This window comes from Thamnophis elegans, chromosome 6, assembly GCF_009769535.1.
Source record: "Thamnophis elegans isolate rThaEle1 chromosome 6, rThaEle1.pri, whole genome shotgun sequence".
In the NCBI taxonomy this organism is placed as follows: domain Eukaryota; kingdom Metazoa; phylum Chordata; class Lepidosauria; order Squamata; family Colubridae; genus Thamnophis; species Thamnophis elegans.
Window position 1 is genome coordinate 86,430,880 of NC_045546.1, and position 25,986 is coordinate 86,456,865.

Genomic DNA, 25,986 nt, shown 5'->3' on the forward strand with positions numbered 1-25,986 from the left:
GCTGCTAAGCAATTACACCTAGCTTTTATATTATTTTTTGACTAGCAGCTTATATCACTGGCGTTTATATCATTCACTTTAGATATACCATGTCTCACTGTTGGATAAATAAAAATATATATTTCCATTGAAGTATTAGATAATGACAATTGTTCTTTCCCATCATTTAGTCATTGTCCTGTATAGTAACTTTTATATTATACTTTGCAAAAATGTTCCACATTTCTCTAAAATTATTCAAGATCCTACTAAATAGAAAATGTGTAAATACATGTGTTAAATATATAGCCTTTTAATAAGTTACCAGACTTGCTCAGCGACTTTGATGTTGTTGTTATAGTGGTTGTTGTTTTTCTGCCAAAGCCTTTGCCTCTGGTCATATGGCCAAACTGTTCAAAACTATCTATGCAGACAAGATAGTCACGTTTTGCAACTTTTCTTTGTTAAATTTCTCTATTTTCTTAGCACCTCCTCCTTCCCCCTCCTCCTCATTCCTCCTCCTCCTCCTCCTCCTCCATAAAAGTGTTTAACAGACTAGCATAAAGTTTCTTGAACTAATCAAAATTAGAGTATTTCAGGTGAATCACTGTAACAGATGTCATAATGGTAAGGATGGATTATGATACATTGTAATTAAGGTATTTGGGGAGATGTCAAGTTGGGAAATAATAGGTCCACACCAAAGTATTCTTTGTACCATGCTGATCACCCACAGCATCACATCCTTTAAAAAATCATTTTATATTTTCTTTTTCAAGCTGAGTTGTGCTTCCCTTAATATATTTTCAGCATATTGGTTGGATAAAATAAGGGGAGGACTATGCAGCTATATCACACTCCTGGAACTATGTTTTCTATACAGTGGTTCCTGACCTGCATATAAATTTTTTGTAAGGATAAGATTCCCATTTTTTTTAGCACTTCCCACAACCCGACATGATTGACACAACTGGAGGTTTTTCTATGATTAACAAAGAACTAGAACCTCCAGCTTTATCTAAAATTAGACACGATATCAAGATATGATTCCTTTCGTTTTAACTTGATATTGTATATTGATTTTAATTAACAACTGAACTGAACAACCACATCTGGCTTTATATTGGTTGTTTAGCTTTGAATCTGAAAATCTGTAGTTGCCCTTTCATTTAACTTTACAAAATACTTTGGGATTTAAAGAGTTCAAACTTTCCAGCTTTCCAATTGTGGTAATCAATTTTCTCTCTATGTGTGTATATGTGTGTTTTATTTATTTTTATTGTATTCATTTCATTTATTGATCCTTTCATGCTTTTGCCTTCTTTTACTACTTACAACAATGATTGTCAAGTCTGGAAATGATTAATTTGGGTATGGATATAATTTCACAGAGAAAGCTAATGATGAGCACATTTGTGATCCGGTCTCTTATTCTATGCATATTTCTCACTCAATTTTTTTGTTTTCCATTTTCAAAATTTAAAGCATGCCTTCAGCCAGATGCTCCTGTAATTCTGTCCTGTTAATTTACCTCTTCTTCCAAATGCCTAGTCCCAATGGAAACCTATGCTGTTTAATTTGCTGATCCTTAGGTTTTTTTAAAATTAGCAGACAGTTTTATTCAAGATCATGACATGTAGGAACTGTAGAATTAGGGATCTATGTGCCTTCAAGTAACTTAATCAGACAGTTACATACTATTCATCCTCTACATGCTTCTTATGGGAAAAAATGTTCTCTAACAACTGGGCAGATCAGAAGGCATCTTTAACTTTATTGTATTAATTTTGTAAAGGTACATGTAGCCTTTAGGGGAAAACTTATTGACTCCACTTAGATTCTAATGAGAATCTGGTCAGAGAATCAGAGGCATCCAATTTGGTCCAAACATTCAACCAAATTATTTTATTCAGAAAATCAGTTTGATTCAGAAATTGAATCAAATAGTCTTTCCGTCACAGTTACAAACTGTTCAACCTTAGTAATTATATATTCTGACCTATGCATTCTGAAATCACACATCAGGAATGATGAATTTTGTTGCCTGGCCATTACTTTATGCATTTTGTTTACCCTAGTAAACAAATCAGCATGGAGTTGCAGATGAAAATTGCAGCTGTCAAACCATACAAAAATGTCTGTATATGCTATGATCATGATGTTGTTTAATTTCAGAAACAGGCTTTGCAAATGAGCCCTTCAGACAAAAAGTAATTGAATGAGATAGACTAAAATCATTCCCTACATGAACATTACAAATGGGCCCTCCTATCTTCATAACAGCCCAGAATATGTAAAGTATGGTGGGAATCAGCCAATTAGCCATGTTACACATGCAGTTTACACAGGTGCACAATACATAAATGAACTTTAATTAATCTCAGTTTGATTGAAATTGGAGCTTAGTAAATACACAGGAATCATCAACCTACTAGAATCAACATGATATGATTAATTTCAATTTTGAGCAGCATCTTGAGGTGTGTTTAACTTCTCTTGCAGACAATGAGAAATGTTGTGTATGAAAATGTGTTTGACAATAGAAGAGGTGGTTGTGTATACTTCCAACCACTCTTTGTTTTAACTGTTGAGCAGAAATTCTAACAACTATATTATTTCACAATTTGCCACAGTAGATAGATTTACTAGGTAGCAATATCTAACAGAATTTAACTGATTTTACAAACTAAACAAGATTGGTCCAGTTAGTACTTTGATACAGTGATATTAAAAATGTCAAAAATGTTAACCACCCTGGGAAGTTTTTAAAAAATCAAAGAAAAATTTGGTAGCAAACCACCTCCAAGAAAACTATAGTAACTAATTATCAGGAATTACTTTACAGTTACTTTACAGCTCTTTCTAAGTGGTTTAAGAGTCAGCATATTGCGCCAACAATCCAAATCCTCATTTTACTGACCTTGGAAAGATGGAACACTGAGTGATATTTGAACCAATCAGGATTGAACTGCTGGCAGTTGGCAGAATTAGTCTGCAATACTGCATTCTAACCACTGCACCATCATACTGCATGAGGTGGTGGTGGTGATACTGCTGCTCCTCTCTCTTCTTTCCATGTCCTTCAGAGGTACTTTGAAGTGTCTAGCAAACAGTCTATCTTCTACATTCTGGGGATATTCACAGTAGGTGTATAAAAAATCTTGTAATGCAGAATAAAACACCTACAAAATTAGTCAAGGGGGAAAAAAAGAAAGTGTGTCTTAATGGAGAAGGTAGGAGGGAATGGACTGGGCTAGGGAGATAAAAATTAATGGGAAATAGAAAAGTTTTAGATTTTTTTAAAAAAATATCATTATTGGAGTAGGTAGATCGTAGGAAAATTATATGTGAAATGAAATTCTGATTGGAGAAGATGAAAGAAGATAAATGGGAAGAAAAGTAACATTTAAAAAGTTTAAAGTGCTGCTATTACAGGAGAAGGTGGGAGAACATGGATGTGGGGAAGGAAATTATAAGCAAAGGGGGCTTTTTGGTGGAGGTGGACAGAGAAAGTGATGCTAGAAAAGGGAGGAAAAAGTAAGATCGATAGGAAAAATAATTATGCTTGCTTTTAATTTCCAGTACAAAAATATGCTAGGATATGATATGAATAAGGGCATATTAATTAAAATGATGTCATAAATGGGAAAAATATGTTAACATTTGTGATAGGTCTTCAAACATGCTAGGTTTTACCATTCTTTTAATTGGGCCCATCTCTTTTCCCTCTGGATTCTGGTCTTCAACACGTTTCTCTTGCAAGATTGCACAACTAGGCATATATTTCTAAATGAGATCTTCATGATGACATTGGAAGAATCCTCAGTGACCCTTTCATTCTTGTTTGGTTCTAGTGCATGAAGACTACTGGATTAATCTTTAATTTAATGCACAAGGGCTTATAAATTCTTCACAATGCTACTACTTCTGTGCATTTCTACATTTCTTTACATGGTTTACATGCCATCATCTATTAATAATTCTGTGTGAGACTGCAAATTTCAGAGTAGCTGCAAAGACTGACAAAGGGTAAATTGCAGGAATACAAGGTTGCTGAAGCTGATAAGGGGCCTTCTTTGACAATGGAATTTGGGGCTTTGTAGCATCAATACTGGCTCTCGGAGTCTTCTAAGACAGGAAAGCTGAAGAAGAGAGGTACAGATACATAATTATATGTAATATCATCCAGATTCTCTTTTCACTGATTTATAACTTTCCAGAATTCTAGAAATGTCCAACTGTGGGCAATATAGAAGGTGGAAACAAAGAAACCTACCCCAATACCACAAACAATTTCTTCTCCTTCTCCTTCTTTCTTCTGTATCCATCATGTTAATGATCTTATTTTTATTAACAGCTGCATGGAAAAGTGCTGCTGAGTTTTGTCCAAACCATTCCCTTAGGTTTCGAAGCCATGATGTTCTCCTTCTGCCTGGACCTCGTTTGCCTTCAATCTTTCCCTGGAGGATTACATGAAGTATGCCCTATTTTTCTGGGTGTCACATCACATGTCCAAAATATTCTAACTTTTGCTTTTTAATGGTTTTGATAATTTCCCTTGGCTTTCCCAGGCAGATTATCACCTCATTTCTGATTTTGTCAATCCAGTTTATACATAACAGCCATCTGTAAATTTACATTTCAAATGCTTCTAGTTTCTTCAAGTGGTTTTCTGTCAGAGGTTCAAACCCTAAGGTTTTCTGCCTTAGGGCAGGATAGAAAAGATGTAACATCTGACAAGCCTGATTTTCAATCTTAGGCTTATGTCGTGACTGCAGAAGACCGTTCTCATTTTGAAGAATGCTGTTCAAGCTTTCTCTATCCTTGTCTTTACTCCAATGGTCCGTTCCCCGCCCTGCAAAAAATGAAGAAATAGATATAAACTACTCATTGTGGAGAATAGTATCCATACACTACACATTGAATGAATGAATGAATGAATGAATGAATGAATGAATGAATGGATACTTGTAAGTAAATATGTAAAACCAGTCTCACACACATCATGAGCCAAGGTGGCGCAGTGGTTAAATGCAGCACTGCAGGCTACTTCAGCTGACTGCAGTTCTACAGTTCGGCTGTTCAAATCTCACCGGCTCAGGGTTGACTCAGCCTTCCATCCTTCCGAGGTGGGTAAAATGAGGACCCGGATTGTTGTTGGGGGCAATACGCTGACTCTGTAAACCGCTTGGAGAGGGCTGAAAGCTCTATGAAGCGGTATATAAGTCTAGCTGTTATTGCTATTGCTATCATCCTAGGCTAACACCTAAGAAAACAGACTGGTTTTTAAGCTTTGCTGCAAAGAAAAGTTGGTTACTCTCAATCTCTGGGAAAATACACTTCCAGGAAATATGAAAAAAATCTTCTCCAAGCAATTAATGCTAACTGTGACCCCCAGTTTCATTTCCTCATTCCCATTCTTGAGTTCTTCCTTCAGTTAATTTCTTTACGCAACTTCCCATTCTTCTTTCCAATCCATCTCTTTCCTCCTACATCATATAAATCAGTCATTCCTAACCTGGACCACTTCCAAATTTGTAAACTTCTCAGTCTCATACTCCTGCAGCTGGTATTACCAAGAATTCCAGAAGTGGAAATCCACATACCCAGATGTTGCCCAGGTTGGGAAAAATTGATATAAATTATATCCTAATCTTTTATTTTTAAAGAAAGCCATTTTCCAGCTGTATGCACAGTTGTTTGTGTGTGTGTGTGTGTGTGTGTGTGTGTGTGTGTCTAGTGTGAAATCCACTAAAACGGACTTCATTGTGTTTATCATAACATAGAAAACATTTATTTTTTTTTATTTTTTTGTAAAGTCTACGTCGAATGTATCTGAAAAGACAACAAAATACAAAATCTACAAATGCAAAATGAATTTTAAAATGCATCCTAAAAATGGTATAATTTAGGGATAAATGTGAAAAAAATAGTTTCTGAAAACATGAATAGGAGCAGCTGCATAAAACATCTAGATAATTGGAAAAAAAAGTAGAAAGCTGTAGAAAGTAGAGGAGTAGTTGGGTAATTTATGTTGGGAAAATCTATGTTACAAATGGTATTAAGAAAATTTGCTTTTTTAAAAAAAGGTTTCTCAGTATATTTACTTTAACTGTATTCTCTGGGAAAAGTATATCAAGGAAATTGCTTTAAAAATTCATAACAGCTATATTTTCATGATTTTACATTCACTATACTCTGTAGCCTTATGTATTATATTTCAAATATATTGGAAATTAAGGCAGGCTTTTACTGTGCTAAAGAAACCATTCAGAGAAAATAATAACAAACAGAAGCAGTTCACTTTCAAAAGAGAGACTTATTTCCAGAATAGTCTCATTGTTGAAAAGTTAAACATGCATTCATCCAAGAAAAATGTTTAAGACATTTATTAGAAAACTAAGATTTGTATGTTCCACATATATCTCCTTACGCCAACTTCTTTAAAAAGGATCCAAAAGGAATCCAATTTGCAGTAAAACATGAGCAACAACTTTTGAGAGGGAGAGTTTAATCATAATTTCTGTACTTGAAGTCCAGTGAACAAATATGCTATCTTTATCAACCACAAATAAAATCATGGATTACACCCCAGGGTTCTGAAGGAACTGGCAGACGAGATCTCAGAACCACTGAATGATATCTTTCAGAGATCCTGGAGCATCAGGGAACTGCCAGAGGACTGGAAAAGAGCTGATGTGGTTCCCATCTTCAAAAAAGGGGGAAAAAATAGATCCAGGAAACTATAGACCTATCAGCCTGACTTCAATACCAGGAAAGATTCTGGAAAAGATAATCATGTAACTAATTATCGAACAGCTAGAAGCAAACAAACTAATAGCCAAAAGCCAACATGGGTTTGTCAAAAACAGATCATGACAGACTAATCTTATTGCATTCTTTGATAATGTGACAAAATTAGTGGACCAGAGGAATGCCGTCAATATAGTTTACTTGGACTTCAGTAAGGCATTTGATAAGGTAGGCCATAACCTACTACTAGATAAAGTAGAAGAATGTGGGTTGGACAGCATCACTACCAGATGGATTTGTAACTGGCTGACCAACCGCACTCAATGTGTAATCCTCAATGGAACTGCATCTTCATGGAGAGAAGTATGCAGTGGAGTACCCCAAGGCTCTGTTTTGGGCCCAGTACTCTTCAACATCTTCATCAATGATTTCGATGAGGGAATAAATGGGAAACTCATCAAATTTGCAGATGACACCAAGCTGACAGGAATAGCCAACACTCCAGAAGACAGGCTCAAGATGCAGAAGGATCTTGACCAACCTGAACATTGGGCACTATCTAACAAAATGAAATTCAATGGTGAAAAGAGTAAGGTTCTCCATTTAGGCAACAAAAGTGAAATGCACAGGTACAGTATAGATGGTACCTTCCTCAACAGTAGCAACTGTGAAAGGGATCTTGGAATCCTAGTGGACAACCATTTAATTATGAGCCAGCAGTTTGAAGCAGCTGCCAAAAAGCCAACACAGTTCTAGGCTGCATAAACAGAGGGATAGAATCAAGATCACGTGAAGGGTTAATACCACTTTATAATGCCTTGGTAAGGCCACACTGGGAATACTGCATTCAGTTTTGGTCACTATGATGTAAAAAAAGATGTGGAGACTCTAGAAAGAGTGCAGAGAAGAACAACAAAGATGATTAGGGGACTGGAGACTAAAACATATGAAGAATGGTTGCAGGAACTGGGTCTGTCTAGTTTAATGAAAAGAAGGACCAGGGGAGACATAATAGCAGTGTTCCAATATCTCAGGGGTTGCCACAAAGAAGAGGAAGTCAAACTATTTTCCAAAGCACCTGAGGGCAGAACAAGAAGCAATGGGTGGAAACTAATCAAGGAGAGAAGCAACTTAGAACTGAGGAGAAATTTCCTGACAGTTAGAACAATTAACCAGTGGAACAGAAGTTGCCTCCAGAAGTTATGAATGCCCCAACACTGGAAGTCTTTAAGAAAATGTTGGATAGTCATTTGTCTGAAACAGTATAGGGTTTCCTGCCTAAGCAGGGGGTTGGAGTAGAAGACCTCTAAGGTCCCTTCCAACTCTGCTATTGTATTATTGTATTATTGTATATTAAAAAAAACCTGGAATGGATCTTCACCTGGACCATGTAGACAGTTTGCAAAGTTGCATACTTTGCAAAGTCATTCTACGTTTAAATATGTTGAATGTCTGGAGATGATGATATTTATAGTCTAATGGATCACGTCTCATGGGTTTCAGATTGCCTCCTGCACTGTAGTAATTTAGCTAAGGAGAAATGAACATAGAGCATACTATAATAGACCTGGAAAGAACCTTGGAAGTCTTCTAATCCAACCCCCTTTTTCATTTCAGACAAATGGTTGCCTTGTCTCTTTTTAAAAGCCTCCAGTAATGGAACATCCACAACTTCTGAAGGCAAACTATTCCACTGGTTGATTGTTCTAATTATTAGAAATGTTCTCCTTATCTCTAGGTTGCTGCTGTCCTTGATTAGTTCCCATCTATTGTTTCTTGTCTTGCCTTTTGGTGTTTTGGATAATAGTTTGACCCCTTGTCTTTATAGGAGCCCCTCAAATATTGGAAAGCTGCTATAATGTCTCCCCTAGTTCTTCTTTTCATTAGACTAGACATATGCAATTCCTGTAACCATTCTTCATATATTTTAGCTTCCAGCTCCCTAATTATTCTTGTTGCTCTTCTCTGCACTTTTTCCAGAGTGTAGAGGAAAAAATGTTTCCAGAGGAAAAGATGTTCTACCTCATCTTTTTATATTGTGGTGACTAGAAATGGATGCAGTATTTCAAATGTGGTCTTACTAAAGTTTTATATAATATAATGTGCTTTTTAAATCTCAGTTTGCCAAGAATCAGATCAAAGATTCAAGATTGTCATCCCTGGTTCAACTAGCTTCTGATAGAAAGTGGTTTGACCAGTGAAGAATAATTATCTTTTTCTCCTTCTCTAAGTATTTAAGTATTTAATAAATTTATAGGCCGCCCAATCCCAAAGGACTCCGGGCGGCTTACAGAAATACATTTTTTTTAAAAAAAATAAAGAATTAAAAATAGAGAAAAAAACAGATTAAAACAGATTAAAAGATCACTTCATGCACTCAATCTAGACGGGGCTGGACCTCATTCATGAGATCAACAGCCCCAGGCCTGCCGGAATAGCCAGGTTTTGGTAGCCTTTCGGAAGGCCGTGAGAGTGGGAAGGATCCGGATCTCTGGGGGTAGATCATTCCATAATTATAATTATATTGCATATCAATTGCAGTTGTAATAATGTTTCTAGTTCATTCAATAATTGAGATTTTCCTGTGCATTACCAAAGCATTTAAGACATGTACTAATAAGTAACCCAGGAAAGATGCAATAAAAATATAAAGACGGTAACATACTCTGAGCCCAACATTTACAAAAAAATACAATGCATCATAGGATTCTGTAAACCTTTTAAAGAAATACCATTCAGTCATTCCTGACTGTCAGCAAGGATGTTTCACAATGAGTGGCATTTCCAGTTCTATGAAGAAGTAGAGTTGTTACCCTAAAAAGAAGAAGACAGATTTACATCTGTATGTTATCATGAAGCACTATGTACCTTGTGAAGAAAAAAGTCCAAAGATGACAGCTTGCCTTTCTATTTACTTTCTATTTTTCAGGAAGACTAACATCAGGTTTATGAAATGCCCATGTGTGTTTTTTCCAGTCATCCCTTCTCTCTCATCTGAACACAACAGCTGCTTCCATTTCCTGCTCATCTGCTGGGACTATCATCATTAATGCTCAGGTTGTCACAAGTCATTCTTCATTCTCCCTTTACTTCTTTGCCCCAATCACAATCCAAGTTGGTGAGTAGAAAAAGGGGGATTGTCGTGTGTCGCATATTCTCTGGGACCGTAATGAACAAAAGCCGGCTTGCTTCACTTAGCTTCTCTCTCACAGAGAATGTTTATGCTCCGACGGCTACAAAGGCTTTTAATTTCTGATAACAATTTCCATCTGGTTCGTGTTAATCGCTAAGGACTCTGTCTGGATAAAAGGCAAGACTCTGAGCTACATCTGTAAAGCAACTCCATGCCTTTGTCTCCAACTCTGAATGTTCAGGTCTTCTGCTTGAGCTCCATAGAGCTGTTCTAAAAGGAAGAGGCATTGTCTTAATTTTCAATGGAAACTGCTTTCAGTGTAATATAGATGATGAGGAGCTCTGGCAACAATGGCCCCGAGATGCTCTCTGAATTAGAGCTGTAATCGTTAAAAAAAATGTAGACTTTTTAAAAAGCAAAGCTTCCAATTAAATACCACATTTCTGAGAAATTGATAGCTCACCTTGTCATACTTTGAACAAATAGCTGCAACAGCTAATACTCTGTTTTCTCACAACCTATTTGTCAGCACTCCTCCATTGAATTATTAGGGAAAAAAACCACGAGACTCCATTGATAGAAATCAAATGTACTTTTACTAATTATAAATGAATAGAAGCGAGGCAAAGCAAAGACTGATTATTTAGGCGCGAAAGCAAATGATATATAGAATAACCCATTCCCCACCCCTTGGCATCCCAGTTACAGTCCAATCATAATTCTCCCAAGTGTCAGGTGCGAGATAACTTCGAAAGGCATCACCAAGATGGAATGTCGGTGCCGTTGGCCTTGGGGGGAAACCTCCTTCGCATGCGCAGTAAGACAGGCAGCAGAAACTCCAGAATCTTCCTCAAGCACAATTAGTATTCCCCTCCCAAATACCATGCCCCCCCCTCCCTGTTTCAATAGCTGACACTATTCTATTGTTCGGGAATGAAGGCTCTTGTTGTTATGGTTAAAATTTTAATGATTGGAAGATTAACTTCCTGGTAGAATCTATTGGAAACTCCAATCTGCTCAGATTCACTGGGAAGCATTTTTCTTTTAACCATTTACTACATTGCTCGGAGTGTCAGGTAGGCATTAGGTCGGGGCATCAAACTGGCAGATGTTTCTTGTGCAGACCACGCCCACCCTGGCAAAAAAAACAACCCATCACAATATGTTGTGATGTGATGGAGTTTGACACCTGTGCCCTGGATAAAGACTGTTTGGCTTCAGCAAGGTGATTACATCCTGTGTTCTCAGAGGATACATATGGAATGGGATAAGAGTTGGAGACAAGCACTGAGTAAATCATTTTTTTTTCACAGAAAAAGAAGGAAGCAGATGAATCGAATGGTCTCTAAATGTAGGGAGGAAGAGAGGGCATCAAATGAGGAAGATGAAAACCAGAACTAACCATTTTCAATGTCAGGATGGAACTTAGTTTGATGCTGCTTGTTTATGGGCTTGTTGTAAAAGTCATGTTGTGACTAAAACCTGCTTCTTCATGGAGAAGGACAATAATTTCAAAAAAAAAAGATTTAGTTTTTATTTGAGTTTAGGGCACTTGTGGGAGTTCCAGCTTTCATGGTGGGCGGTAGGGGTTTTGTCCAATACTGAAGCACTTTCCTTTTTTTAATTTAATTGACTTCCCTACTTCATAATAACCATTACTGTGGAACTGGTGGGCGGTTAGAAAATTTTACTACTGACAGAGATACAAAAGTAGGTGGTAGGTATAAAAAGGTTGACCAGCCCTGGTTTAGGGTCACCCTTTCAGGGAAAATATCATTATTTTAATTTTAATGCACTGGAGAGTTCCATTTTTCTCTACAATCTTTCTCTTTGATCACTTGAGATTCAAAGTTCTTTCAGTTTGTTTACTGACAGTGATAGTAGGAAGAACATGAGTTGTTTATACAGGTGCCTTTTGGAAGTTCTATCACTAGCTATTGGAGGGAAGACAACACTTTGACTTGAAAGATAATAAATGAACCTGTTGGAAGTTAATTAAAATAGCCTTGAACCTATAGTGGCAGTGTCTGCAAAATTGAAAGAATGGCTCAGCAGGGAAAAGAAAGGGTAACATTGTAAATTATTATGTTTGAAATTCAAAATCTATTAGTTGTGACAGAGAGAATTGAAAAGAGATTGGAAAATATGGAATACAAAACAGAGAAACTGAGGATGTTTACCAAATGAAGAAAGTGGAGGACAGAATTCAAAAGATGGAAGAAAAAATGAGCAAAGAGATGAGAAAACTGTGGATACTGACAACAAAGTGAGTGTGGTTGGTAATGGCAAGAGTGGAATATGGAAAAGGGAGATAGATGGATTGGAACTCTACCCCAGACTTCAAAGCACAGAAGAAGAAAAGAGAAAAAAATTAACGGAGATAAGGAGAGAAATCTTGTCAGAAGCTCTAGTGATAACCAAAGATAAGCTGATGGAAAGAACAGATGGTGGGTTTAAAGCTTTTGTGAGATACGAAAGGAATAACATATTGCCAAGAGAAGTTTATACAAAATTTATTAAGAAAGTAACTAGAATATTAATGCTACAAATGGCAAGAGATATAAGACCATACCATTACTGGAAAGATACAGGTTGATGCAATGAAAAAGTATTATAAAAAATTAAGCTAAATTTAGTTTACTAGTAGTATGTATAAAATGAAGCGACAATAGCTATAGTTAAATAATGATTAATAATTATAACAATACATATAGATATATTAGTTTGATTATATGAAATTTTATATAAACAACACATGGAGATTATGAGAGGAGGTTTAAAAGTGTTATCTAGAATATGTTATAAAGATGTATTGTGGCAGGTATAAATCCATTCAAATCACTGCATGAGATTCTCCAGCTTGCTTTGCATTTTTTTATCCTGCATCTTTTTTTTTTTAATAAACATTTTTTTTTAATTTTTACTAAACAAACAACACACAGATGTATTGTGATTGGATGACTTTAGGATGATTTAATAGAATGTTATCATATAATCCTATTCTAGATTTTGAATATTATAAATAAAATGATGTAAAAACAATTAGAGTCAAATTAAGGTTGAGATATAATAATTGTGATATACATGAATATAGCTGGATTTAAAATATGCAATTTGATATGAAAAGCAGGTGATGACTATGGAAGAGATGGAAATACTGTAACCAACTGACACACTTTCTACAATTTGTAATGAAAGGTGGTTTTTTTATTTTTATTTTTATGTTTGTCCTTGTTCAAAAACAAATAAAATTTGTTTTTTAAAAATAGTTGTTGGGCTTGCTAGTTTTAATATGTTTATGTTACCATGGAACAGCAGTTTGTGTAATTACATGGCAAGTACATAGTAATTAAATATGTTTTTCTGCAAATTTATTAGCGTTAACATTTGATGTTAAGCACTTTTGCAAAGTTTAATTGCATTTGTGACTTTCAGCTTCAGTACAATGAATTTTGGAAAGGAGAAAACATGCTATTTGAGCAAAGAACTGATAATTGCTTTTTGTTTAGGGTGCATAAGAATTTAAGAGCTTTCAAACAAAAAGGAAAGCGTTAAATGTGTTCTGATTTGAATAGCATGGACTGTTGTATGGCATCTTCAGTGGGAGGAGAGATAACTATTGGGAAAAAGCAAATATCTATTTAATCATTATTTCCATTCAGTGTCAACGAATGCCTGACAATTTTATGTATTCACTCTGCTTAAGTTATACATTTGAACTACATCATGTCAACAAATAATCAAAGCAGCTTTTTATCTCTATGGGATTATTCATGTAAATATCAAAGTTTACAAGTCAATCAATCAAAGAGATTGATGTTGCAGAAGCTTAGACTTATGCTGCAATTAACAACATTGTCGATAGATTACCTGAACAGATTGAATGTTAAAATCTTGGGAAGCAAAGGTAGAATCAGACATGAAATGCTATAAAACTCCATCAAAGAAAACCTAGTTGTCCAATATGGAAAGACATAAGAAGTGACAAGGGAAATTCAGGGGGAAATGTCCAGTTTGTAGATGTCTTCCATTGTTTATATTGTGTTTAATAATATTTCAGAAGCACATCTCTTTGTTAGTTGAAAAGGTGCTTTTTCAGGAGGCAACTGGACTTTCTTGGTTTTTCTTTTGAAGACGTTTCACTTCCCATCTAAGAAGCTTCTTCAACTCTGACAGGATAGTAGGGAATGGAAGGATTTATATTCCTTGAAACAGCTGCCTCCTTTTAGAGGGTCATTGAAGCACTCGGAGGATTATCTGTGAACACAGGGTCACCTGAGTGCTGCTCCGGATTTCTGCAAGTTTTCCTCTGGAAATCCATTCCTACTCCCACACCATTCAAAGTGTTCATCCCAAATTGTATATCTAAAAATCTGTAGATATTCTCAGTCATCTAGGTCATGGTTGTCCCAAAGCAGGGCTGAAATGTGAAATGCTACTGGTTCAGATCAGTTAACCTGAACTGGTAGTTAAAAATGCTACCACTTCATCTGAACTGGTAGTTAAAAATTGCTACCAGTTCGGGCGAACTGGTATTTTCGACAATCAGCTGTGACGCACACTTTATATTAGCTAAAAAAACAGTATTTCCTGCTTTTTAGCTAATCTAAATCATGTGGCACAGTGGATGTTCCCCCTCGCAGGCGCACTCGGTAGCAGGCTTTACCTACTTATCTAGATGTCATCACATGTTTTAGAAGCTCTTCTCATGTGCGGACGTTCCTGCGCATGTGTGGAGGTGGTGCACATACCTGCATTCACATTTGCGAACCATTAGCGAAGATAAGTAGATTTCACCCCTGTCACAAAGGTACTTTTTCATCCAAGAAACTTCTTCAGATCTCTTTGTTAGTTTTGTTTTAAAGGAACCATGTGAAATATGCATTAAAGTGTGGGTATAATTTACTTTTGGACTATATCCCAAAGCAGATTTCTCTGAAAAAAAAAATAGTCTTCTCTTCAATATAATGAAATGTGCTTCCTGTCCTAGATCATCTTTGGTGAGATTCACAGCCTTTGGGGTTGGTAGCTCAACAGCTCGAGTCCTAACCAAGGACCTAGGAACTGTTAAGGTAACGTCGGAGGATATAAGCTGTTCCAAGTAGGGTGTTTTTTTGTAGAATCAGAATGTTCAAGTCTGATAAATTTAAAATTTCCAAATAGCGAGGTAGCCCTTTAGGTATTGCTCCAAGGGCTCCAATTACAATCGGAACAACACACGATTTCTTTTTCCATAGACGCTCAACTTCAATTTGCAAGTCCTGGTACTTTGTGATTTTTTTCTTGCTGCTTATCTTCAATTCGTGCATTTCCAGGTATTGCAATGTCAATGAACCATACTTTTTTCTTTTCAATTATTGTTATATCAGGTGTGTTGTGGGCCAAGTGCCTGTCAGTCTGAATTCTGAAGTCCCACAAGATCTTGACTTTCTCATTCTCTAAAACCTTCTGAACCTGATGTTCCCAGTGGTTTTTACTGTACTCAAATCCAAACTTTTGGCACAATTTCTAGTGAATGATCTTAGCAACGCGGTCGTGGCATTGTAGGTAGTCAGTTTGTGAAATTTTGCTGCACCCACTGATCAAGTGGTCGACTGTCTCATCTTTCTCATTACAGAGGCGACATTTGCTGTTGGTGGTAACTTGTTGAATTTTTGCCTTCATGCAGTTTGTGGCTAAGGCTTGTTCTTGAGCTGCCAAAATAAAGCCTCCTGTTTCTTTTTTCAGTGCTCCTGATCTTAACCAGTTCCAAGTTAGCTTTTGGTCAGCTTTGCCTTCAATACGTTTCAAGTATTGGCCATGCATAGCTTTGCTTTTCCAATTTTCAGCTCGCTTCTCAATTACTTCTTTCTTATATTCAGCTTTTGAGTTAGTTGTCTTTAAAAGGCCTCCTTTATTTACTTCCTTAATCCTTGGTTCTTCACTTTTCTGGATGTAATCATTCAAGCTGTGTTTTTCTTCTTCCAAAGTCTGTTTTACTTGTAGGAGTCCTCGATGAACTATCCATAGTTCATCTTCTTCAAAATGATTGTCAGTGGTAGCATTGGGAGTATAAAAAGTAGGGATGAAAGGAATTGCCCTGGAAAATGCCTTGTTTAATTTCAACTTCACCCAGTACTTCTTCATCAGCTATAAGCTTCGTTTTCCAGAGGTTCATTGAAGTTTCCATGAATTTTTGTATGTTGCTGCTGATGCCAAAGATTTTCAGGCATTTCTTGATCCAGCTCTGGGGAACTGAATCAAATGCTTTCTTATAGTCTATCCAAGCCATGAACAGGTTGGTTCGTCTTTTCTTTGAATTCTTTAGGATTAGTTTGTCAATCAGCAGTTGGTCCTTTGTTCCTCTTGAATTTTTGCAGCATCCCTTCTGTTCTACAGGAAGCAAGTTATTTCTTTCCAAGTATTGTTGTTATTGTTATTATTATTATTACTTTAGAATATTACAGTTGTGAAATTTACATATTCATTTTGTTATATACAATCATTTCATCTTTGAAGTTGATGGAGTTCAAAAATCCCAGTAGCTGTTCAGGTGGCAGGTGTTTTCTTTTGCTTGGATGTTTGTTTGTTTGTTTGGTGTTGAGAACCATAAGATGAGTTAAAGTTGGACCTAAAATCAAAGCTGAGAGCATTAGAATTTCAACAGGTTCTTGTTCTCCATTAGATTTCTGGTTAAAGTCAATAGGATTTGTGCCAAAAATACATTTAGCTTTTTCCCTAATAGAGTTAGAGAGAAGGTGCATATACTCAAGGTAGGGAAGAAAGCAGTTGGATCAAGACTGACCAGATCAGCTTATTTTGTTTGCTTATAGAGCAGAAGAGATAAGTTAAGCACTATAAGTTTCAATTACTTGAACGGGTCACACTGAGCACAAAATATAATATTCTTTCTGGCACAAATCAATGCACGAATATCATTCCAAATATAATGTTGTTGAAAATAAGGACCATTGCTTCAAGATAGTGGATTAATTTGGACTTTGGAATAGAAAGAGCAGACCCTTTCAATTTTGATCCTTAAAGAAATAAAATTAGCAACGGACAGTCCCAAAGGAAGCAGTGTTTGGTTATAGCAACTTGTTATGGTGTAATGGCAGGAAAAGATGAGGAAGAGATGGAAATTAGTATGCTTTCTGATCTCTCCTCTATTCTGCTTCTTCACTCAGAAAACAAATTTGATAGAAGGGTATAATATAACTAAGAGAAAAATATTATTATTAATAACAATAGATTATTATTAATAAAATAAATTATTATTATTTTTAAAAAGTATTATTATTATATACACAAACATGTGAAATTCCAGCTGCCTGTTCTTTAGATGGTTTTGATCTTCATGTGCATCAAATTGTTCCCAAGAACCTATGTTTTTGTAATGTAGCAGAATAGTATATGTATGGATTCAAGCAGTATGGTACTTTCCAATTTACTCATGGAAATTTGGTCAATGCATAGATTTTCCAAGTGCTGTCCAAGATTTTTTGCTATGTCCCCTGGTGTACCAATCGCCACTGGGACCACCACAGCTGGTTTATGCCATAGTCTTTTTGATTTTCAGATCTAGATATATTGCGATTTCTTCCAGTTGTTTGTCTTTTTTTTCTCCTGGTAATCAAGTATACACACTTTTCTGTTTTCAACAACCAATTATATCTGGCTTATTATGAGCCAAGACTTTATGACTCTATATTAGCAATCCCACAATATTTTAACCTGCTCATTTTTGACTACTTTTTCAACTCTTAGCTTCCCATGAATTTTTTATTAGTAGCAAATTCATTTTAAAAAAAAAAGATTTTTCCAGTAAATCATTTTGGCATCAGTGTTGTGTCATTGTTATAACAAATTTGCATTATCTTCTTTCATGGGCTGAGTATATGATCTACAATTTATTCTGCTTCATTGTGCAATTTGCACTTTGAATCATTTGATGATTTTTCAATTCTATCCTTGATTGCATTAGTTTGAATAGCTTGCTCTTAAGCAGCCAAAATCAAGCCTTAAGTTTCATTATTAATGTCTTGGTTACAAGTCATTGCCAGGTTTCATTTTTATCCATTTTCCCCTCAATCCTTTACAGAAATTAACCATGTAATGATTTATTACATAAGTAAGCAGTGAACATACATAATATTCCTCTTTTTCCTACAACAATCCTGTGAGGTAGATTGAGTTTGTACAGCATCTCTCTTGTACCATCTCTCTTTAAGCTCATATCTATTGTAATATAATTGTCAACCCTGAAGCTGACCTGACTGAGGCCATTTTGAGACTTTCATGTTGCCACACCAGAGCTGAGGGCTAGGGAGGTGGGGGGAATAGAGATAGCTGGAGTTTTGTAGCCAAAACAAAATGCTTTCTCCTGGGAACCAAGGTCATTCCCACAGGTGGCCGGAGAGAGGAGTGAGGTTACCAGGCAACCAGTAACCTTGATTGAGCCATGTGACTGATTGTTTGGGGGGGGGATGAGAAAAAGTTTACTTTTAATTAGGTGAAAAGTCACCTAATTAAAAGTCCCTCAGACAGACACCTTTTCTTGGGTCAGTTGTTGCTTTTTTGTTGTTGTTAGGGAAAGGTGGCAAGTGGTGTGTTACTGTTTTCCAGTAACTTTTGCTTTCTGAGCCATGCTTAGAATTATAAACATGCCCATAAGAGTAGAGGTTGGATAATATTTCTTTGTTATTTTTAAATCTGGACATTTAAATTTCTTTGGAGTGAGCTAAACTATGTTTGTCATATTTTGCCCTATCAAAATCACAGCCGATTTATCCTGTTAACTTCAATAGCAGCTGACTGTTGATTATATACAGTTTATACCGACTACCCAGGTATGTAACAAGCATGGCTGAAAGAAACTGAGCACATGCAGAAAGAGAGGGGGGGAGAGAGGGAGAGGGAGACTGACTTGACTATGGGAAACATGATTGCAGTATTCCAGTATTTGAGGAGGAGTCAACTTCAGTGACGTGCGGTGAGGTTTATGGCTGGTGAGGCAAAAAGAAAGAAAGCAGCTTTTGGCCGCTGTCAAGAAAGAGGCTTTTGGCCGCTCCCGGTGGTATGTCTGCCACACACACACACACACACACACACACACACACACACACACACAAAAGAATCCCAGACAGACAAACAAACAGCTTTCTCACCGTGGGCTTTGTTCTTAACTGACAGCGGGCAAAGGGAATAGAGAGAGGCAGTGGCGAGGCTGCCTTTTGCAGGGAGAGCAGGAGTTTCGCCAACTGCAGAAAAGTGCCCCAGGGCTGGGAAATAAAGGGCCAGCCCGTGCACCAGCAGAGGCAGGTAAAACACACACACACAAACACACACACAAATTACTTACAATAATGCACATTACAATTACTTACAAATTACAATAATTTTGAATTCCTCCCCCCTCCCTCTGACCCACATACCTTTTCCAGCTGTTTCACAGAGGATTTCAACTCTGCTCTTGTCTGCCATGATGAAAATGTAAAAAAATGTAAAAGGAAAAAGGCAAGAGCTGCTGAGGTCAGGCTGGGCTAGCTGCTGCCAGAGTCCCCAATGGATGATTCTGCTTAACTGTTTAAAAAAGCCTCTAAAAAAGCGCCCTCTACAGGAGGTGGCGAGAGAACCAAGTGCCTCATCTACATAAGGAATTTTTCGGCTTTTAACCCTTGCTTAACTCTGCTCAAGTGATCATAAAGATAGACTAAATGAGACACGTGGTTCTCCCGCCTCCTCCTGCAGAGGGCACATTTTTAGAGGCTTTTTTAAACAGTTAAGCACTAAGCAGAGTCATCCACTGTGACTCTGGCAACAATTACCTCTGCCTTTCTCCTTTTACATTTTCTTTCATTTCATGATGACAGTGGTGAGGCTCTGCCTCCCCTGCCTCCCCTGACTGCACGTCCCTGGTCAACTTATATTACCAAACACCAGAAGGCGATACAAGAAACAACGAATGGAAATTAATCAAGGAGAGAAGACATCTGGAATTAAGGAGGAACTTCCTAACAGTGAGGAAAATTAAACAGTGGAACATCTTGTCTTCAGAAGTTGTGGGTGTTTCATTTACTGAAGGTTTTTAAGAAAAGCCTGGACAGCCATCTATGTGAAATGTTATAGGGTCTCTTGCTTGAGCAGGGGGTTGGACTATACAACCTCCAGCTCTGGTTCCTTCCACTCTGTTCTGATTGATTGACAAAAATTGGGGGGGGGATTAAAATAAAAGTGCTTTATGGATTAATAAACAAGCCCTGATTGTTTCTATGCCTCTAACAGAGATCTCTTGGTGGTCGGTTCCTATCAGTTGACTTTGAAAGAGGTCCAAAGAAATCCTAACATCCAATTCATCTTGCTCGTAACTTTAGGGCTATTTGCAATGCAGCACGAGTGATCGGATTTTATTCTCATATCAGTCCTTTGAGTCAACTGAGTTATCTTTCTCAAGCCCACCCACTAAACCTGATGGCTTTGATGGCAAGGATAATAAATTCACATAACACGCCATAGGAGGGGGGAAAAATAGAGTAAAGGAGATAATCTCTGCCTTGGGGTAAGCTGAAAAACTCTGTTATGTAAATTGTGAAAATGGTTTCACACCAGCTAGTTAAAGAACCCGCTGTGATTTCTGCTTTAATTGGGACTAAGGGTTAATGGGGATTTACAGCTTTCTAAACTTGCTTCTCCGGTTATAAATCTAAAACTCGGGGTGGCGATACTTTATGCACTCTTATCATCAAACCCAATGCCCATTAGTTTAAATGATTTCTCACATGTTGGTAATGGCTTGCAATTTTAACTCCTTTTATTTCTGATTAATGGCCTTAGTAGTTGACCAATTATTTGAAAACCAAAGTTAATACACTTCACCAGTTGGGACAGTAGTTACCCAGCTAAGCTGGCAGCATATAGCAGATGTTAGATAAGTCTATGAAAGCTAAGCAAATTCAGACCAAATAAACACTTCCATGTGGAACCACTGGGAAATAACAGGGATGTCATTTAGTCTTTGAATCCTGGGAGAAGGCAAGGACAAGCCATTTCCATGTTACAGCCCAGAGAATTGCAGAGATTTGAATAATCATTTTATTTCTGATACTTACTGTTTTTTTTAATTGGGAGGGATGTATGTGTGTCCTGTAGATGTTTGATTGTATTCATCATAAGTTCTTTAAAACTAGGAAAAATTAATTGTTCGTAATAGTGATATGCCCAGGCATCAGGTTTAACCAGACGTATTGTTACTTTTCAATGAAGCATGAAAAGAGAATTACTGTATGAACACAATGAATTATCTAAATAGAAAATCACAAGGCTGACTGAACAGTAATAAAGGAAAACATGTGACATTGGGGAAAAAAACCCCACAATTTATTTTCAACAACCTGTTTAAAATGCAGTATTGCAAGCAAACTCTGCCCACAGTACGGAGTTCAATCCTGATAGGGTTCAAGGTTGACTCAGCCTTACATTTTTTGAGGCAGGTAAAATGAGGGCTCACATTGTTTAGGGCAATAATGCTGACATTATAAACTGCCCAGGGTTCTGCAAAGCACTATGGGATGATATATAAATCTAAATTCTATTGCTATAATGGAAAACACGGGCACAAATATCAACTACAAAATAGAAACAGCATTAGACCTCCAGAGGAGCAAAGCTTCAATAGCCCTTGACTTTTTGTCAGATGTGAGTTCAAAGGAAAGACAAGGTTCCTTTATCAACATTAGCTAAATGTACTTGAGTTTTCCTATTTTTCTTTCTTTCTTGCAGCCTTTTATATTTCTTCTATGCTATTTTTTTTTCTTTTCCTTTTTAAATTGGAACTAGAGCCTTTCTGGCAGAGTATATTGTTATCTCCATTGATTGACCAGCTTTCAAAATTTCTGAATTTTCTAGGTCTATTTAACCATGCCAAAGATTGAACTCTGGACTCTGTGTATACAAAGCATATGTCCAATTACTGAGCTACAGCCTTTGGCTAGTATAGCTAAGGCTTTTTTTTACCTCCACAGAAATATTTAACATACAAAGTATAATCAGCAGTTCTTGTTTTGAAAGAACCATTTAGTCTGTCAAAATGCCTACCAGCAATTTTTGTTTTGTTTTTGCAAAGAGATGTTCATTTGTTTCACTTTCAGCATCTGGGCATATAAGCTGTTTCATGCTACAAACTATATATTTTTAAATCTTTGCTGATCTCCCCCATATGTTAAGGCCATCTGGAGCATGACTTCCCATTCTATCTAAGAGAGAATGATCTATAAACATCATACTGTTCCCTGTTTATACTTTGCAAACAGGGTCTTCCTTGATCACCAAAAGGGAAAGATTAAAATACTATATAGTGTTGATTAAAATGAGATTTTTAAACATATATGATTAGCTTCTGCAATTTCAACAAATCCGCTGAATTGGAATTGCAGAGCATTCTTCATCATGAGTTTACTTTGCCCTAATTAATTGATTATTAAATAGTTTTTTTCCAGTGATTTATAAAATGTTAGGGGGTTGATCACACTGTCCTGTTATAAACAGAGCATATCAATTGAAATCTTGTCATTTCGCTGTTGGTATTAATAACATAACAGTCTGTTCTTTCTATAGGATTGTTTAATTGTTTTTTTTAAAAAAATTGGTAATATACCGTGACTGTTTTGTTTGCAATTTCTCTTACCCTCCCCAGCCATTGTATACCTCTTCCCTAATTCATGTAGCCATTAAAATAAATTGCTTAAGAACCTTTTAAAATGCAAATTATCCAATTTTTTGCTCTTTGATATGTAAATTTCCTTGATGTAGTCATCTTTAATGTAAATTTCCTTAATGTGGGCTCTTTTTTTAAAAGCTTTTTATGTGACTTTCAGGAGCATGTTTTCCTTTCTTGGGTAGTCTTGAGAAATTTGTCAGTGAAAATATGTGCCAGCTGGAATGTAGTCTAATCAAGTCAATTTGGATCTCTTTGGTCAAGTCTCTTCTTGGTGAAATCAAGTCCCTCATAAATGTCAACATAGCCCCAGCTTATATTTTGTGCTCTGAAAATATCCACTCTGGAGGCTGATAATATTCATCTTACAAATAAGTAATACAAACCAATGATGTTTCCGCTTGGATTTGAATCCAAATATCTGCTCGCAACAGAATACCGTATACCACCAGACTTGAAATTTTGGACTTCGACAACTTAGAACTTTGCCGTCTTCGAGCCAACCTAAGCATAGTACATAAAATTATCGGCTACAATGTCCTACCTGTCAATGAATGCTTCAGCTTCAACCACAACAACACAACAGCACACAATAGAAACCTATGGTAAACTGCTCCAGACTTGATTGCAGGAAATACGACTTCAGCAACAGAGTTTGTCAATGCCTGGAAATGCATTACCTGACTCTGTGGTTTCTTCCCCAAACCTCCAAAACTTTAACCTTAGACTGTCTACTGTTGACCTCACCCCATTCCTAAGAGGTCTTTAAGGAGTGTGCATACCAGGGGTGGGTTTCAACCGATTCGCGGCGGTCCCTGCGAACCGGTTGGTCGGCGAACCCGGAAGTAAGTAACTTCCAGGAACGGCGAAAGGCACGCCCGCCCGCAGTCCTTACCCGGTTTTGACGAGTTCTGCGCTTCTACACATGCACAGGACTCATACAGCACCTGCGTGATCCTCCAAGAGCAGCTGGAGCGTCGTGCAGATGCTAGTACGCATGCGTGCACCGCGCACGTGCATGAGGATGCTGCCGGCCCTGTTCCAACCGAACTGGTTGGAACGGGGCGAGAAACCCACCCCTGGTGTATACGCACACCAGTGTCCGTACCGTCCCTGTCCTAATAGTCTCTTGTATTGGTATACATTTTATGTATTCATAACCATGTATATACATATTTCCCAGATTCCCAGTCGGGAGTGTCTCAAAGCCAAACTTTAGCCACCTCTTTTCCCTCAAAGAGCAAAATCTAGCTCTCATGACAAGTTACAGGTTAACTACCTTTCTCTGTTAGAACTAGCAGACCTTAATGAGATGCCGTAAACTGGTGAACAGAACTAACTAAGCATTTTCCTGGGGCAGGATAATTATTTTGGTCATGTTTCCAATTCTCTGCAACGTGGCTTCTTTTCCTATAGGAAGAAAGAGTTCTGACTGCAATGTAATTTACGGCTTAAGACCTGCCAGACTTCCTCAGTCTACCCTTATCAGAGATAGAGTGAAGAAAAGTGAAAAGGTCCATAATTTGGGGTAGTAAACATTTGCAGCTATGTCTGATGAAAATAGCAATAGCAGTTAGACTTATATATCGCTTCGTAGGGCTTTCAGACCTCTCTAAGCGGTTTACAGAGTCAGCAAATTGCCCCCACAGTCTGGGTCCTCATTTTACCCACCTCGGAAGGATGGAAGGCTGAGTCAACCTTGAGCCGGTGAGATTAGAACCGCTGATCTGCAGATAACAGCCAGCTGAAGTAGCCTGCAGTACTGCACCCTAACCACTGTGCCACCTCGGCTCTTAAGGATGATGATGATGATGATGATGATGATGATGATGATGATGATGACCCACAAATTAAAATCCGCACATGGGGAAATTCTACAGTATTTTTTTTAAAGAGTGATGTACAAGTAAAGCAATAATCTAAAAATTATGAATGATTTTGATGACTGTGTTACAACCCTCAACGTACACGTGCACACACACACACACACACACACACACAGAGAGACACCAATCTTTAGAAACTGAGTGTTGGAAGTTTTCAATTAACATTAGCTAGACACAAATATATCCCACTGTGCAAGCATTCTTAAAAGTTTTATATGATGTGAAATTTCGTTATGGTTATGGACACAGGTGATCTGCAGTAATTATTCCAGTTCCAGTTAGCAAAAACTAAGCTATTTCCATAGACAAAACCATATGATGAGGTGAGCATCTCGTCTTCCCTTCCAATATGCTAATTTCTCTGTGCAGAGACAGATGTTGGAAATCGCTTAAATATATCTACCCCCACAACATTTTGACATGTTGCCAATAATGTCATTTGGTTCAATATATATTTTTTGGCTCATTTTTTCCTGTTCTTCATTGCTGTGCTGATTTACAATTCTTTAGGGACTGGCAAACTACACATTGGATTTCATCATTCATTGTACAGGTAGTCCTCGATTTACAACCATTCATTTAGTGACTAATTAAAACAGCACTGGGAAAAAGTAAAATGATCATTTTTCACACAACCGTTGCAGCATCCCCATGGGCATGGGATCAAAATTCTGATGCTTGGCAACTGACTCATACTTATGACGGCTGCAGTACCCTGCAGTCATGTGATCCCCTTATGTGACCTTCTGACAAGCAAAGTCAACGGGGAAGCCACGTTCACTTAACAGCCATGTTACTAACTGAACAACTGCAGTGATCCACTTAAAAGCTATGGCAAGAAAAGTTGTAAAGTGGGGCAAAATTCACTTAAACATTTTACTTCATGGAAATTTTGGGCTCAAGTGTGGTTATATGTCAGGGACTATAAATACATATCTATTTCCCTGGCTCAGCTGATAAAGGAGGAGAATCTTGTGGCTTAGTGGTTAATACAACTGCTTAATATGTAATACAGCACAGGTTCGAATCCCAGTAAGGGTATGGCTAGCTGATGAGAGCTAAATAGCTTGAAATAGATCTATAGTAGTCTCCCTTTATTTTTTTATCAGCACAAATACAACACAAATGTAACAAAGGCAACAGTAAAAATAATGGTTTTCTGTTGTGATGGTCTCTTGTGGCGAGCTGATAGAGAAAGGAAGCAGTCTGCTTCCTCCCGTATTTGGGCATACCAGGGGTTGTGACACTAAATACACACACACACACACAAACATATATATACATACATACATACATACATACATACATACATACATACATACATACATACATATATATATATATATATATATATATATATATATATATATATATATATGATTTTTACAACCCCTGGTAAGCCCCAATTATGGGAGGAAGCTAACTGCTTCCATCATCTGTCATTCGGCTCGTCACAAGAGTCCATCCAGACAGAAACCCAATATTTTTACAGTTGCCTTTGTTATATTTGTGTTTTTTATTTGTGCTGATAAATAAATAAAGGG